This window comes from Nanorana parkeri, unplaced genomic scaffold (genome assembly GCF_000935625.1).
Source record: "Nanorana parkeri isolate BGI_ZX_2015 unplaced genomic scaffold, ASM93562v1 scaffold508, whole genome shotgun sequence".
Taxonomy (NCBI): Eukaryota; Metazoa; Chordata; class Amphibia; order Anura; family Dicroglossidae; genus Nanorana; species Nanorana parkeri.
In genome coordinates, this window is record NW_017306776.1 from 48,154 (window position 1) to 63,763 (window position 15,610).

A 15,610-nucleotide genomic window follows, 5' to 3' on the forward strand; every position below is an offset into this window, starting at 1 on the left:
TGAGGAAATGTTTCCTCCTGTCTGCAGCAGTCTGATGACGGGGGGGGGGGGGGGGGGGGGGGGGGAGAGAGCACCCACCTGAAATGATGGCAGATAGCACAGGTAGCTTTAGCTTCTTTGCTATCTGCAGGTTTTTGTTTTTGTTTTTTTTAGTATTCTGACAGCTGCTGCCATAGGATTATAAATAGCCAATAGCAAGCTGGCTATTAAACCTGCCCTCTGCTGCTGTCAATCACTATAAGAGGACCTGATGGAGAACTTCAGGTCCCCCTCTGATGATTGACTGACAGCAGCAGTAGGCGGGTGCAATAGCTACTTTGCTATTGACTATTGCAAAGTGAAATAGCCAATAGGAATCAAGCTACGCATTTGCCATGCAAAACAGAGCAGGGAAAGGTTTACTCTGCTCGATCGAGCAGAGTAAACCTTTCCGGGAGAAACTGTTTCTCTCCCGGGCGGCTGGGAGCCGCTATCTAATAGCGGGAGACTCCCGTAGTGTCCGGGAGAGTTGGGATGTCTGAATATAAATAAAGGGATGCACTGATACCATTTTTGCAAGTACAAGTATACTCGCCCAAGTACTCACAGATACAAGTACTGATACGTTTTTGTTTATTGTCATGTGACAGTTTTTCTAGAACAATGCAGACTAATGATTTCAGGACAGCGGTGGAGCGCCAGAGCCAGGTCCCAGCTGCAACCGCTGCAACCCTGGTAGTTCTCATGAAAATGGCAAGTATCTGCACTGGTATCTGAAAAGTATGCATGCATCCCTAGTCATAGTCTACAGAACAGTGACATATTCCTCTTCACATTTGTCAGAAGAAGAAATGTTTATTAGGTATTATTTGCTGTCACTTGTTTCTGTGTGTGACATGACCTTGGATACAAATACATCAAATCTCCCCGCAGCACAATCCTAAGATGTTCTCATCCGTCATTACCAAATGCTTATGAATTGACTTCCGTGTACTTCTATACAGAATGTGTGATCGCACGGTGTATCCACAGGGTGGTGTGGGACTTATGTCCTAATTCCAGTTTATGAAGCCTTTCCAGTGTTTCCTCCTTCCATGTGATTGCTCAGCATTGTTAATGTTCTTCAAACTTTTTTCGCTTTTTCTTCATGCTGAACTTCAAAATAACTCTGTTATACCGAAAGCAACTGGTCCAGAGTACACAAGGAACGATTGGTGCCCCAACGATGATTGCTTTTATTTGTTTCATTTTAACATTGATTAACTTTATCCTTCCGGCCTTTTTTCCTTCCTTAGTTCCTTGTTATTTTTCTCTTTCTCCCTTGATTACTTTTTTTCCCTGCTTTTGATTTTCTTTCTTTCTTCTCTCCCTCCCACCTTTCACCATCCCTTCTTTCCTTCCTTCCTCTCTCCCTCCCTCCTTTCACCATTCCTTCTTTCCACCCTTCCTCTCCCCCCCCTCCTTTCACCATCCCTTCTTTCCTCTCTCCCTCCCTCCTTTCACCATGCCTTGTTTCCTCTCCCCCCCCTCCTTTCACCATTCCTTCTTTCCTCCCTTCCTCTCTCCCTCCCTCCTTTCACCATCCCTTCTTTCCACCCTTCATCCATCCCACCCTCCTTCCTTCCACTATTTCTTCCTTTTTCCTTCCTTCCTTTCTTCCTTCCTCCTTCCTTCATCCTTCCATCCAACATTTCTCCCCCCCTTCCCTCCTTCCTTCCCTTTTACCTTCCTTCCTCCATCTTTCCATCTTGCTTTGAGGCGGTCTGTGTCTGGCTGAAACCTCAGAGAGAGCCAGCTTAGAAGACAGGAGTCATTCCTTTGACTCATTCACTTGCTTGTGGAAATTTAAGCTTGAGCATTTGAGCTCTGTAAAGCAGAGATTTTCAATAGAAAAGCAAAAACTGGAACGCACGTAAAAGTAGTCTAAGGGGTTGATTTACTAACCTTATAAACACACAACGAACATGTATACACCTCTGTAGTGTGTTCCCTCCCAGCATGATCTATGGGTGGAATCTAAACACCTTTGTAGTGTGTACACACCCAGCAGGTGTGTTGTGCAAAGCCCTGCATGAATTGCAAGGTGATGTGGTGTAAATTAGCTCTATGTTGTGTTGCTTGCGTTGATGAATGCAGAATTGTAAATGCATGAGCTAACCATTTTTGTCTAAACTGTGAAGCAGCATTATATATGCATCATGTGCTTGATTTTTCCATATATGGCATTAGTGGAAATATGCTTTTAGAGACTTTTTGGTTGATAAATAAGTTTTGCTGTGTAAAAATCACACGCACCTAGTGCGTGCGTGTGTTTAGGTTAGTAAATCACCCCCTAATGCTCATTGTTACATTCACCACTTTTATATTTAAGAAAGAAAAATATTAGAATTTTCACTCTGGACCATAAAAAAAATATGTTCAACACAATGGCATCCCTTTAATATTCATTAATCATAAACACATTATAAATGTAAAAGGCCAGCTCCAAATTCTTCCCTTCCCCATTTACTGGCCCTCTCCTCAGCGGTTGGCGATCCCTTTGTTCTGACGCTGCTCTCTGCAGCATTCTGTTATCAGTCCAGGGAGGGTGGGTGGGGGGTCTTTGAGGCTCTGGTCTCACAGGAAAAGGTTTGAATGATTCTGGGCGTCATTCAACCCGGTATATCTTGATAAGAATGAAGGTCACCAGCACTCAACAGATCATCTTAAATCCTTGTGAACATTTATTTGAAGAAGTGACATACCCTGTAGTACAGCACCATCTGGTGGTCAAGATCACTTTCTTCGGGGGAACAGGACTGAACATAGGCTATTGAAGAAAGAGCTGATTGTTCTATTTTTAGTTTTTCTGGGGAATAGTTTTATTTTTCGTTATTGTTGTATTAAGCTGACAAAGAAAACAAAGTCTACATGAACACACCCAAGGATCAGAGCACCATTGTAAACTGAGCTAAGTTTAGTTGAAATAAAACTGGTCTGTCCTGTAGCAATGGAAGCATCTAAGAAATATGTGACCCCCCACCCGGCCCTTTCTGAGGCGTTTTCAGGGGTCTGGTTTGCTTGATAGGCCAAAGAAACACAGATATGTCATGCATTCAATAAAGAAGTCTATAGCGATTGTGTAAACATGGCGTGCAAGAAAGACTGACATGAAAATTTATGAGTGTGGTTCTGATCTTGACGCTGATGACGACACAGGCTCAGTCGAATAGCTGCAAGCACTGTATACAAAGGATACTGAGATCCAGCATAGTGTGAGTTGATAAACAACCTGCCCATAGTTTACAATTCTGTCATGTTTAAAGGTTAACTTTTGATGGTAGATGCAAGATCTTTACTGTGCAGTGTATGCACATTATTTGCACCGCACAGGTGCAAAAATTGTAATTATTTAATGTTCTGTGTTGATCTTGCCTTCAAAGGCTTCTCATCACTGAGCAAAATTCTGCGCTATTGATGCTGCGAGGGGCTTGAAACTCCCACATAGTAAAGGCCTATGTGATAAATCCTTGGAAAAGTAGCAAGCATTGGCCAAAAATTGGCTGAGCAGTCAAGTGACTTGCTCGTTGGTAAATTTGCATTGCTCAGGGAACATTTTGTTACATTGTTAATATTATTATTATGTGCAGTTGGCATCATTTTTTCCGTTACATACATACAAGATCATAAGCACACTGGGCAGCACAGCGCCTTAGTGGTTAGAACTTCTGCCTTGCAGCACTGGGGTCCCTGGTTTGAGTCATGGTCAGGACACTATCTGCATGGAATGTGCTCTACATGTTCTGCCTGTACTTGTGTGGGTTTCCTCTGGATTCCTTCCCCGCTCCGAAGGCATGCTGGAAGGTTAATTGGCTCCTGTCTAAACTGGCCCTACTATATATGCATATGAGATAGACCTTTACTTAGATTGTAAGCAATTTGAGGATGGGGACTGATTGGAAAATGCTGTGTAAATTGTTGGCCCGAATAAATATCGTTCGTAAAAAAAAAACAAAAAACGCCATATGGCCAAAAGCATGTGGTCATCCCTCCAAATGATTGCGTTCAGGCGTTTCTCGTGAAGGGTGCAAAAACATTTTAGACAATTGCGTGCGTTCAACCTTGTGGTAACAGTTTGGTGAAGGCCCTTTTCTGTTCTAGCATGACTGTGCCCCTGTGTACAAAGCCAGCTCCAAAAATTAGTTTGGTGTGGAGAAACTTGAGTGTCTCAACCCTACCGAACACCTTTGAGATGAATTGGAACACCAAGCAAAGTCATCTCATCCAACCTCACAAATGCTCTTTTAGTTGAATGGGCACAAATTCCCAAAGACAGACTCCAAGATCTTGTGGAGAGCCTTCCCAGAAGAGTGGAGGCTGTTATAGCGGGAAGGGGGGGGGGCAACTCGATTATGAAGCCCATGATCAGCTGTCCACAAATGTTTAACCATATTACTGCTTTCATAGCAAATCTTTTCTCCTGGCTAGAATAAGGGACCAATCCTAATATACCTAACACAGACTTAGTTATTCCTTCTTTGCTCTTCGTTCGGAGTCTGAAAAATGATTAAAGGAAACCTTTAATAAAAAAATGTATGTAGGCTACAAATACTGAATTTTACTTTTGCCGATGCTAATGAGTTGGTTGTTATGCTGATCCAAGGGCTTTGAGACTTTTTGAGCCACTGAACTTGAACAAGTATAAGGACCTGGAGTACTGACTTTTGCCTGACTGCACTTGCTGCCTGTCTGGTCAGAAAATCAGAAACTATTGAGATCAGAAACCCCCAAAAACTGCAAAAGCCGAACGCATATGGTTCAGCTCGGCTGAGTGCTTCGGCTGCTGTACGGGCTATGTGTGAAAGAGAGCCGAAGGGTTAGCCGAACCTAGGGCTATATTCTTCAGCTCCTTTGTGAATAACCCCCCAAGTATTCACCTTCTACATGACCACAAGATGCAGCTGAGGAGTATAGGATATAAGTATTCTTCTTCTATATGGCCAATAGATGGAGCTGAGGAGTATAGGACATAAGTATTCTTCTTCTATATGGCCACTAGATGGAGCTGAGGAGCATAGAAAATACGTATTCTTTTTCTATATCGCCACTAGATGGAGCTGAGGAGCATAGGAAATAAGTATTTATTCCCTATGCTCCTTAGCTCCATCTAGTGGCCATAATAGAGCATTTTCCTGATGTTAGATTCGGCCTGGAAAGGACATATGCTACCAATATTCATTTTTGCCTCCATCTACACAGAACGAATAAACAATTAAGCAGAATGAATGGCTCTGCAAAATGTTTATAAATGCACCCCTATGTAATTAAGAGGAGGGTGTGTTTGTAGTTTAAATCAAGGAAGCAGCCTAGGAGGAGAACACTGCTCTTCCATACATACAGCACAGTGAGAGTTGTCACCCTGGGACAGTAAGTGTTTTACTGGCAGGAACTCCAGGTCAAAATTACGTAAACAAAAAGTGAAAAAAAGAAAAGGTAATGCAGCCACCACACCTAAGGGCTTAGATACACTACACAGGTAGTCAGGTAGGGAATAAAGATTGCCCTTTTTAAAGTAACACATGCTTCATCCATAACTATATAACATTGCCAGTTATGAAAGCAGATTAAAAGCAGTAACAGAAGTGGAGAGAAGGCAAGGGAGGGGCGCATCAGCGAATTACAAATTATTCAGGGTGAAAAAATGTCCTTTGTGTTCGCCTGCAGCACTGAAACCGGGAGCTCGGATGAGAAGTGTGTCAAAGTGTGTCAAAGGAGACAAAAGGTGGTGTGCTTAATATCGGCCGTTCCAAAAACAGAACATGTAAAGCAGTGGCAGACCTAACAAAGGGCCCCGGTGCAAGATTTTTTTTCTCGGGCCCCCCCAACCTGGGACAGGATCTCACTGGCTCCCCAACCCCCCCCCGGCGGTCTCTGCACTAACTAAAGGAGCTTACACTCTAATGTCCCCCCACAGTCACACACTCTTATTATACAATTATATAGCTCTGACATATACCGCAGTGCTGTACAGAGAACACTGAACCAGTCACATCAGTCTCTGTACAGAGGAGCTTACACTCTAATGCAGAATACCATCAGCTATAGAGGACTACAATTCCCAGCAATACATTATACAACAATGCAGAATAATAGTAAATGAATTTGGTACATACTCTGTGCTGCTGCTCTGCTCCGGGTTGCCGGCCGATGTCTTGGGCAGAGGGTCTTAAGAGGGAGGTCTCAGGAGGGGGAGATGTGCAGGCAGCGGAAGCGTTGTAAGTAGGCGCCGCATGGTTCCCAAGGAGGATGCGGTGCAGGACCTAACGCAGTGAATAAGTTTGAAAAAAGTAATTGCCGAGGTGCAGAGGTCAGTTGTAATGTAGAGTACAGAAGTCAGCGGTGTAACGCAGAGTGTTGAGGTAAGCGGTGTAATGCAGAGTGCAGAGCTCCGCAGTGCAGAGTTCAGCAGTGTAACGCAGGGTACAGAGATCAGCGGTGTAACGCAGAGTGCAGAGGTCAGCGGTGTAACACAGAGTACAGAGATCAGTGGTGTAACGCAGACTGCAGAGGTCAGCGGTGTAACACAGAGTACAGAGATCAGTGGTGTAACGCAGAGTACAGAAGTCAGCGGTGTAATGCAGACTACAGAAGTCAGCAGTGTAATGCAGACTACAGAAGTCAGCGGAGTAAAGCAGAGTGTAGAGGTCAGCGGTGTGACGCACAGTACAGAGATCAGCAGTGTAACGCAGAGTGCAGAGGTTAGGAGTGTGGCACACAGTACAGAAATCAGCAGTGTAACATAGAGTGTAGAGGTCAGGGATGTGACACACAGTGAAGAGGTCAGCGGTGTGGTGCGCAGTGCAGAGGTCAGCAGTGTAATGCAGAGGTCAGAAGTCAGCGGTGTGACACAGAGTACAGAGGTTAGCGGTGTGATGCACAGTGCAGATGTTAGCGGTATGACGCACAGTGCAGTTGTTAGCGGTGTGATGCACACTGCAGAGGTCAGCGGTGTGAAACCAAGTGCAGAGGTCATCGGTGTGAAGCAGAGTGCAGAGGTTAGCGGTGTGACACAAATCCCGGACGGTATCTCAGTTGGTACCCCCAGCCTTGGATCCTGGATGTGTCCAAGCATGGACACCCAGACTGTGGACACCCAGATGGATGTGCAGTTCGAGTGTGCGTATGACAGCGTACAGCGTATCTATTGTTTTGTAATTTCATCATATTATTTATTTCCTGCACCAACATTTAAAAAAGCACTCTATAAATAAATAATTAAATAAATACATATCAAAAAGTTGGGTTAAATATAGGAGAGCTTTTCCCTGATCTGACCCGGAAGCCCTCTGATAGATAAAAAGAGGAAGCACTTTTGGAACATTACAGAAGCTGCACATGCTGTGAAAAAGTCCCTAGTGGATGACACTTTATTGAGGCACCTAGCCTGCTATATGGGCCTGACCAGGCTGGGATCAATATGAGACGGAGTCATTTTATGATTTATCTGCTTAAACAAAGCCGACAAGAATTACCGGTGAAAGATTCAGCTCTGAAAGGAGAAAAAAATGTGAACTGGATTGATTGAGACCTATCTGATGTACACACACTGGGGGGAATTTATCAAAACTGGAGCAGAAGAATCTGAAGCAGTTGCCCATGGCAACCGATCAGCTTCTCTCTTCAGTTTGCTCAGGTAAGATACAGTATAAAAATGAAACAGAGAAGCTAATTGGTTGCAGTGCAAATCTGCTCCAGATTTTGTCTTCTCCAGGTTTGATAAATTCCCCTCACTATGTATAAGATATATACACCGCCAACACGATATCTGCAATCTCAGTGTAACATGGGCGTTTGCAGTGACGGCAACTGAGAACGCACAGAGTTTTGTTGATGGATGTTGAGGCTCCCCATAAAATTGCCAATATATAATCTTATTAGAAATTTGCTGTAAAAAGTGGATTTCAATAGCTGGTTGGCTTTGAACTTTGTATTACAGCACCTTATGTTTGCTGCATTGCACATACGATGACCATTAAGCTGGATATTCTCGCACGTGAATGCAAATCTAACATGAACTGCTAATATATCTGTAGCATGTGGCAATATACTCGATATACCTGAATACAAACAACACAAATTGTTTAATACCGTACTCTGTATAGAAGCCCGGCTATATCTATGCATCGAGAGAAGGAAGTGAACAAACAAATTATATGTATAAATATAAACTGGGTCCGCAGGCTACGCAACCTTTAATATGTATTTAAGTATTTAATTATAGAGTGCCAATATAAATGTTGGTGCGGGAACTGTTGGTGGACTAATAAAATTTTATGATGAAATTACAAAAAAATATCAGTTAATGTGCTTTTTTCAGGGGAACTTAAAATTATTATTAGTTATATATACCGAGATTATAAGATAGATTATTGGTGATATTTATAATAAGTCTTCTTTTCCCCATTGGTGCAATTGTTATCTATCTATCTATCTATCTATCTATCTATCTATCTATCTATCTATCTATCTATCTATCATTAATCCTTCTTTCTATTTATCTATCATCATTTAGATCTATTGATCTAGTTACTGTGTGGACACTTAATTAAATAGTAAAGTCAAGTGTGTCTATAAAACGATATTGACCTCCACAAAAGTCATTTATAGTAAGACACACAAATTGTAATGGTCACTTTGATCTTCATTATTTATGCATTTATGGCACCCATTCACCTGTGGCCATGTCATAGGCCAAACCTGCCCTACCAGTGATATTTTAAAATTCCAGCTCACTGAAGGCAGACAACGTTGTGAACCCTAAACCTAGACCTCAAATGGCTTTAGCACTCACCCCCGAAGGAGCCGACAGAATAACCTGGGTCACCCATAGCCTGTCTAGGGATTTTAGCAACCACCTGCCCCATTAGCTTTAACTGCCCTCTTCTAGTGACCACATAGTTGTTATCCAGGCTAGAAGTATGATTCAGAGAAAATGGCTCAAAAATAGCTAGGATGATCCCAGACAAGCCCCCTAATGTAGCGTTTCCCCCCCTAAAGTGCCACCAGCACAACCTGGGCCACCCATAGCCACCAGGTGCCCCATTAGCATTAACTGCTTTCTTCTAGTGACTACATAATTGCTATCCAGGCCAGAAGTATGATACTGAAGAACTTTATTAACATATTTACAGTGGGAGAGAAAGTATAGGGTCCTATGCATGCAGGACAGAACAAACCCAGACTCCAGAGTCACCAATCCCTTTAAGTATTTCATTGTAGATTCAATAAGAACACCAGCTGGATAATTGAGCGACAGATGAGCAGTGATTGGCACAGAATCCTCAGCAGAAGACACCAGACTTGCTCCTGAGGTCCTCTATATTCCAGGCACCTCCAGCAGCCATCAACTTCCCTGGTTCTCCTCCTCCAACAATAGCAGAGGCCTCCTCTAGACTTGAGGCCTAACAGAGCATTTTCCACACTCAAATATCCCCACTGGACAGCATCCCAACCTGGACTAATCCATGGCGAGATCCGCACTGAGCACATGGCAATTCCCTGGCGTATATATGCCCTGTCCAACACTGGCTGTGAGAGCCCCAGTGGTTGGTAGGTGAACTGCGCACACACTCACAGTGCCCCTCATTAACTGTCACTCACTGCATCAGAGCCACACTCCACTCAGGTACAATGAATGCCAGAACACCTGGAATTCACCAGATAAATGCCAACTATAATTTAACCAAACTGACTACAGCTCTGGCAATCACTAAATTTCTAGTAGCCATCTCGCAAAAGGTGATGGGGGCTACACTCACATTATGTGGCAATGTACATCTGCCTCAGCCAAAGCAGCAAATATGGATACCAATCCTAACCTATATTATCTATCCATATAGAGCAAACTAATATGGTAAATAAGTTGCGCTTGATCTAAGTGAATGTGGATTCCAGAGTAAAGAATAAATCACAAAAAAACACATGAATATCTATATAAATACCGGAATCTTCTATCTCATTGTGTGATCGATACGTGAATAATCAAACAATCAATATGAACCAATCTCTTAGTTTCAAGAGAGAGCCATAATCAGTGTATAAATGCCCGAAATTCTTATTGCGGCATGTGATACGTGAAACATGTATTCATACACCCCACAGTGTATCAATAAATATATGTGTGACAAAAGAGCAAACTATATATACAGATCAAGTAGAGCGTGACTGAAAGTTCAAGTCCATTGTTCCAAATAAAAAATAAAACATCAGGAACAAGTAAAAACAAACACAAAAAAAACAAAATGGTTTCTCTTTGCTTTATGCATGTGATAAAGGGTGCCCAACTTATTGTTATATGCGCTTTTAACTCAGAGACCGCTGGGTGAAAAACTTCCGGAAGTGATCTAATAGAGAGTCATTACTCAAGAAAAAATGAACAAACAGTTCTTGGAAGAAACATTTGGTGAGAAGCAATCCTCCATTCCAGGTATAGAATTGCATGAATAAATATAGCATTGAGTACTTGGGTGTGGCATTGAAGTGAGTAGTAATCCTTACTTCCTATTTACTGCTCCATCATCTTCATCCTGCATCAAGGACATTGAAGAATCACCCGCCTTCCTTAGATGGTTGAGAGTATTTGGCCACCTTTCACAGTGATCCATAAAGAGTCCTGACTCCTGGGTACAAATCTTCATCAAGTTACAAACACATCAATGAGAAGGGGTGATCTGTGTAGTGAGAGTCCTGACCCCCTTAAATGAAAATGATTTGCCTAGTAAAACTTTGAATACAAATAAAAAAAACTTAGAGATCCTCACATGGGTGATCTTTGGGTAAGAGTCCTTGCCTCTGCTGCACACATCTTCTAACAAATTGCAAACACTGTACAGTGAATCATGTTACTCCTCACCAGTAGAACCTTGGGTCTAGCAGGGTAACTGATTGATCATCTCTATCCACTGTGGTGATAAAGTAAATCGAGTCTTTGTGGCCAGATCTTTTAATGACTACTTTGCCGATGGACTTGCCCCCCCCCCCATAGCCCCAGGTCAGCAAACATCCATCAAACTTTACGTCTACCCGGGTAGTGAGTCCATGCCTTCTGTTAGGCCTGGGTACTCCCAAAAACTCCCAGATAGCATCCATAATCCACTCATACTGTTTGTCCTCCACTTCATCCAACACCCATCCTGGAGCATACGGGTATTGCAATCCATACTCCTGAGCCACTTCCCCATGTATTACCCACTGTGATCTGGCATTTTGGTAATTCCTTGAGGTCTCCACCACCATGCAGTACGTCTCAGGCGGCTTAATCATTTGGGAGCTAGCTGTGTTAGCACTTTCCTTTGGATGACAATCTGGTCAACTGGTAGTTTTGTGAACAGTCTGCTTAACTACCTCATCCAACTTCCCCATGATCAGACAGGATATCCAAAATCTTGGTCAGTCAATGTTGGTGCACTGCACGTATAAGTGGTGCGCAGTACGCATGGCCTGACCACTTCTCCTAGACTCTCTTCCCAATCTTCTCTTTCCTCAGTCCAATTTTGTCCGGCTGCCTCTGCTCCCAGGGAGTTAACAGATGGTGAGCGCACGCTAACTTTTCCCCCCATATTTGAAGCTTGGGGCTGTAAGAGAGGGTATAGTGGCCTGTAGCACTCACTCCCGAAGGAGCCAACAGAATAACACGGGTCACCCATAGCCTGTCTAGGGATTTCAGCAACCATCTGCCCCATTAGCATTAACCGCCCTCTTCTAGTGGCCACATAGTTAACCCCTTCGTGACTGACGACGTACAGTGTACGTCGCCAGCATCGGGGCTGTTTAAACAGACTCCCGGCGACTTTTGCCGCCGGGACTCTGTTTAAACTTGTAGAGCCGACTGTCGGCTTTACAACAGAAGCGATCCTGGCGACTTACCTGTCGCCAGATCGCTTCTGCGTCCCGAAGAAGGGGCCGCCCCCCCCGCCGGACACCCCCGCCGTGCTTCCCGGGCTCCGTTGCCCCTCCTACGGGCCCGGGACCGGCGATCTTGGTGTCCGCGGGGAGCTGGGGAGGAGGTCGACGAACTTCCGTTCATCGATCCCCTCCCCGTTCTATGGGACCGGGAGCGATGCAGATTGCATCACTTCCGGTCCCTGGGCTGTCAGTTCTGGGCTCCTGGAGCCCAGCTATAAGCTATTGAAGTGCGATCTGCACTTCAATAGCTTATTTCCAGTGTAAAGGTGACACTGAGGGATTGTAAGGAGCACACGGAGCTCCTGGGATTTGTACATCTCTATTTTAATGTACGATTTTGTTTTTATAAATATAAATAAAGTGATGCACAGATACCAGTTTTGCGAGTACGAGTACTGGTACTTGCCAAGTACTTACAAGTACGAGTACTGATACATTTTTGTTTATTGTCATGTGCCAGTTTTTCTAAAACAATACAGACTAATGATTTCAGGACAGTGGTGGAGGGCCAGAGCTAGGTCCCAGCTGCAACCGCTGCAACCGCTGCAACCCTGGTAGTTCTCATGAAAATGCCAGGTATCTGCACTGGTACTCAAAAAGTATCTGTACATCCCTAATACACACACATATACATATACACACACATTTACAAAAAAAATAAACATTTTTTTTAAATAAACAATTTATGGTTAAGTTTTTATTTATTATATTATTTTTCACTTATCATTTTTTCACAAAAATTTATTAATAGCGTTAGGATCAATGTTCCCCAGGAGCTGCCTGACACTCTATGAAGGTTCAGACAGCTCCTGAGCTTCGGTTCCCTTGCTTGTCAGCCGACTCAGCAAGTGAATCGAAGATTCGATTCATGAATCGGTTCTTTTGAATGAACGGATTCAAATGAACCGATTCATTTAAAAGATCTGAACTTCCCATCTCTACTGAGCATATGGCAATTCCCTGGAGTATATATGCCCTGTCCCAGCATGCAGCACTGGCTAATAGAGCCCCAGTGATTGGCTGGTGAACTGCACACTTACTCACAGTGCCCCTCATTGTCTGTCCCACACTGCAGCAGAGTCACACTCCACTCGGGCAGAGACAATCAATGCCAGAACACCTGGAATTCACCAGATAAATGCCAACTATAATTCAACCAGACTGACTACAGCCCTGTCAATCACTACATTTCTAGTAGTCACCTCCGAACAGTGGCGTAACCAGAGTTATGGGCGCCCGGGGCAGAAATTTTTTTTCGCCCCCCCCCCATATTATATAAACATCCACTAGAACTGTACTCCACACATATATATCAGCTAAGGAACTACAAGTCCAAGCATGCCATCATTGTCCCTGTACACCCCCCCACACACACATATCACCCAGGGAACGGCAATATCTGGTTGTTGTACAGGGGCAATGAGGGCATGCTGGGACTTGTAGTTCCCTAGCTGATATCTTATGAAGCTGTATTCCACCTGAAAGTACTACAATTACATTATAGAACTAAGAATAGAACATAAAATAAAACTTTTTTTTTACCTCAGTCCTGCGCCCGGGGCAAGTGACCCCCCCGGTTGTTACGCCACTGCCTCCGAAAAGGTTATGGGGGCTACATTGCCTTTATTAAAAAACAAAGGAAAAGACATCTTCATATCGATTGCACCATCATTTTATAGAATCAGAAATACAAACTGAATGAATATGTCTTAAAAATAGACTTCTGGTATAAAAACCCCTCAGGTCTCAGTTGCTTGGACAGCAGGTCTCGCAGGTTTGGCCCACTGTACAGTGTGGTGACCTCAGGCGTCTTTTCACAGTCCAGGACAATTTCTGCTGCTTTTGGATTTTCTCAGCTTGACCTGTGACATGTCTGTTAGCATCACTAAAGTTACCACTAGGAACTGACATTGGTATTTATAGTGATGCCTCCAGCAAGACTCCCCACGTCCTTCTTATTGCCTGTTGGGCAAAAGACAATTTGTCACTAGTGAATATGTAAACTTCTATGTTGAAAAAAAGGTTTCTCCTTCCTCCTGCTCAGGAAAGATTAAAGAAAAGCCAAACAAAGTCATTGTGGGTATAGGGCTAGCCTACAGAAGACAGTGTCAGAGGGAAAACACCTGTAGAAACATGATGGGCCCCTCTTTGATGCTGATAATTGTTGTGTTACATGTGTCCTGCCATCTGACCAGAGTCTTTCTCTCTCTGGGGCACATAGGGCACTAACAGTAAAATATGTCCTTGTTGCAGGCAGCCTTTTTGGTTTCTGATGTCCATCACATGCCATAACTCCCTCCAGCTATGTCCTCACTGTCATCACAAGCACCACTGCATTCCTTTTGATGTCACCAGCGCTAACAATCCTCTTCACTCCTCTCTCTTTTATCTTTCCCTTCACCACTTTCCTTTTTCTACCTAAAGCTGGCCACACTTGGATCAAATTTAATTGGTTCCCACTGAATCGATTGAAGTTCTATACATAGGTTGCCCAGCCAGCACGACCCCGCTCAACAAACTTGAGCCAGTTGGAAAATTGTCTGAACAGTGAATGCATCCAATCAGCTTCAATCACTGTGCAGGTATTTTGACAGCTGCGGGCGATGGAGATATTGCTCCATCCATGCCGTTTCGCGTGGAAGTCCCCCTTTAAGCAATCAAACAATTTATTTTGTTCAGCTTTACTTTTCACCTCTCTCCTTTCTCCTTTACCTTGCCTTTCACCATTCTCCTTACACCTCCCGTCAGACACAATAATTTCAAGCAGTGTTCACTAAAAGCCGTCATTATTTAAGGACAATGCGGGCAGTAAATTTGTTGTTTAGATAAGTATGAGGTGACAAGAATGAATGCAGTTGCTCTGCCCTGGGGTGTCCACTGTCACACCTCTTACCTAATCTCTAGCTATGGTCTATTGCTCCTTTCCTTGTACCTGTAATTTTACAATTTGCATACTGTTCAGCTTCCTGGAAGTTCCCTCACGAAACACATCTCTTAAACCCGTCACAAAGCAGAATAGAAGCCTCAGCTAGAAGCTGTCATACCCAATTCCTGGACTGCTACATCCAGTGATATCATAAAGTAAAGCTGAATAGATGCAGAAAATTGCAACTTTCCTCTGATGCTATTTATTCATTTTGCTAAAAAATGTTAGCGGAATAAGTCCCCGTTCACACCATCACGTTCCATGAGTGAGCGACAAAACACGTTCCCGCTACGCGATGGTATAAACCGGGGATTTAAGGAACTTTCTTGTTTGTTCTCGGCAGGGGCTGACTGGCAACTTTTAGCCCAGGGGGCAAGTACAACCCAGAGGCCCATGGTGCAGCAACTTGGCCCCCCTCTCGCTCTGCCTCTTCCCCCGCCTTCTCCCCGCCTGTCTGCCACTTTTGCCATCCATGTAACGGTAGTGTGAACGGTCGGGTGATGTGAGGACTCCTAGTAAGTCCATGAAAGGGGTGACTGGCTGGGGGATGGTGCTCTCCTCCCACTGAGCTCCCTACATGGTTCTGGCCTTACTCCGCTCCATGTCCGCTACTTAGGGACTCTCACCCACTGCTGGCTGTCCATGCTTCTGGGCTGTGAGCTGTAGGAGGAGAGTGGGAGGGGCCGGAGAGTGTCAAAGTCAGTGTTCTATAATTTTTCTTGATCCTATACATTTTCTCGACTGTGTCACTTCCAGTGGGGC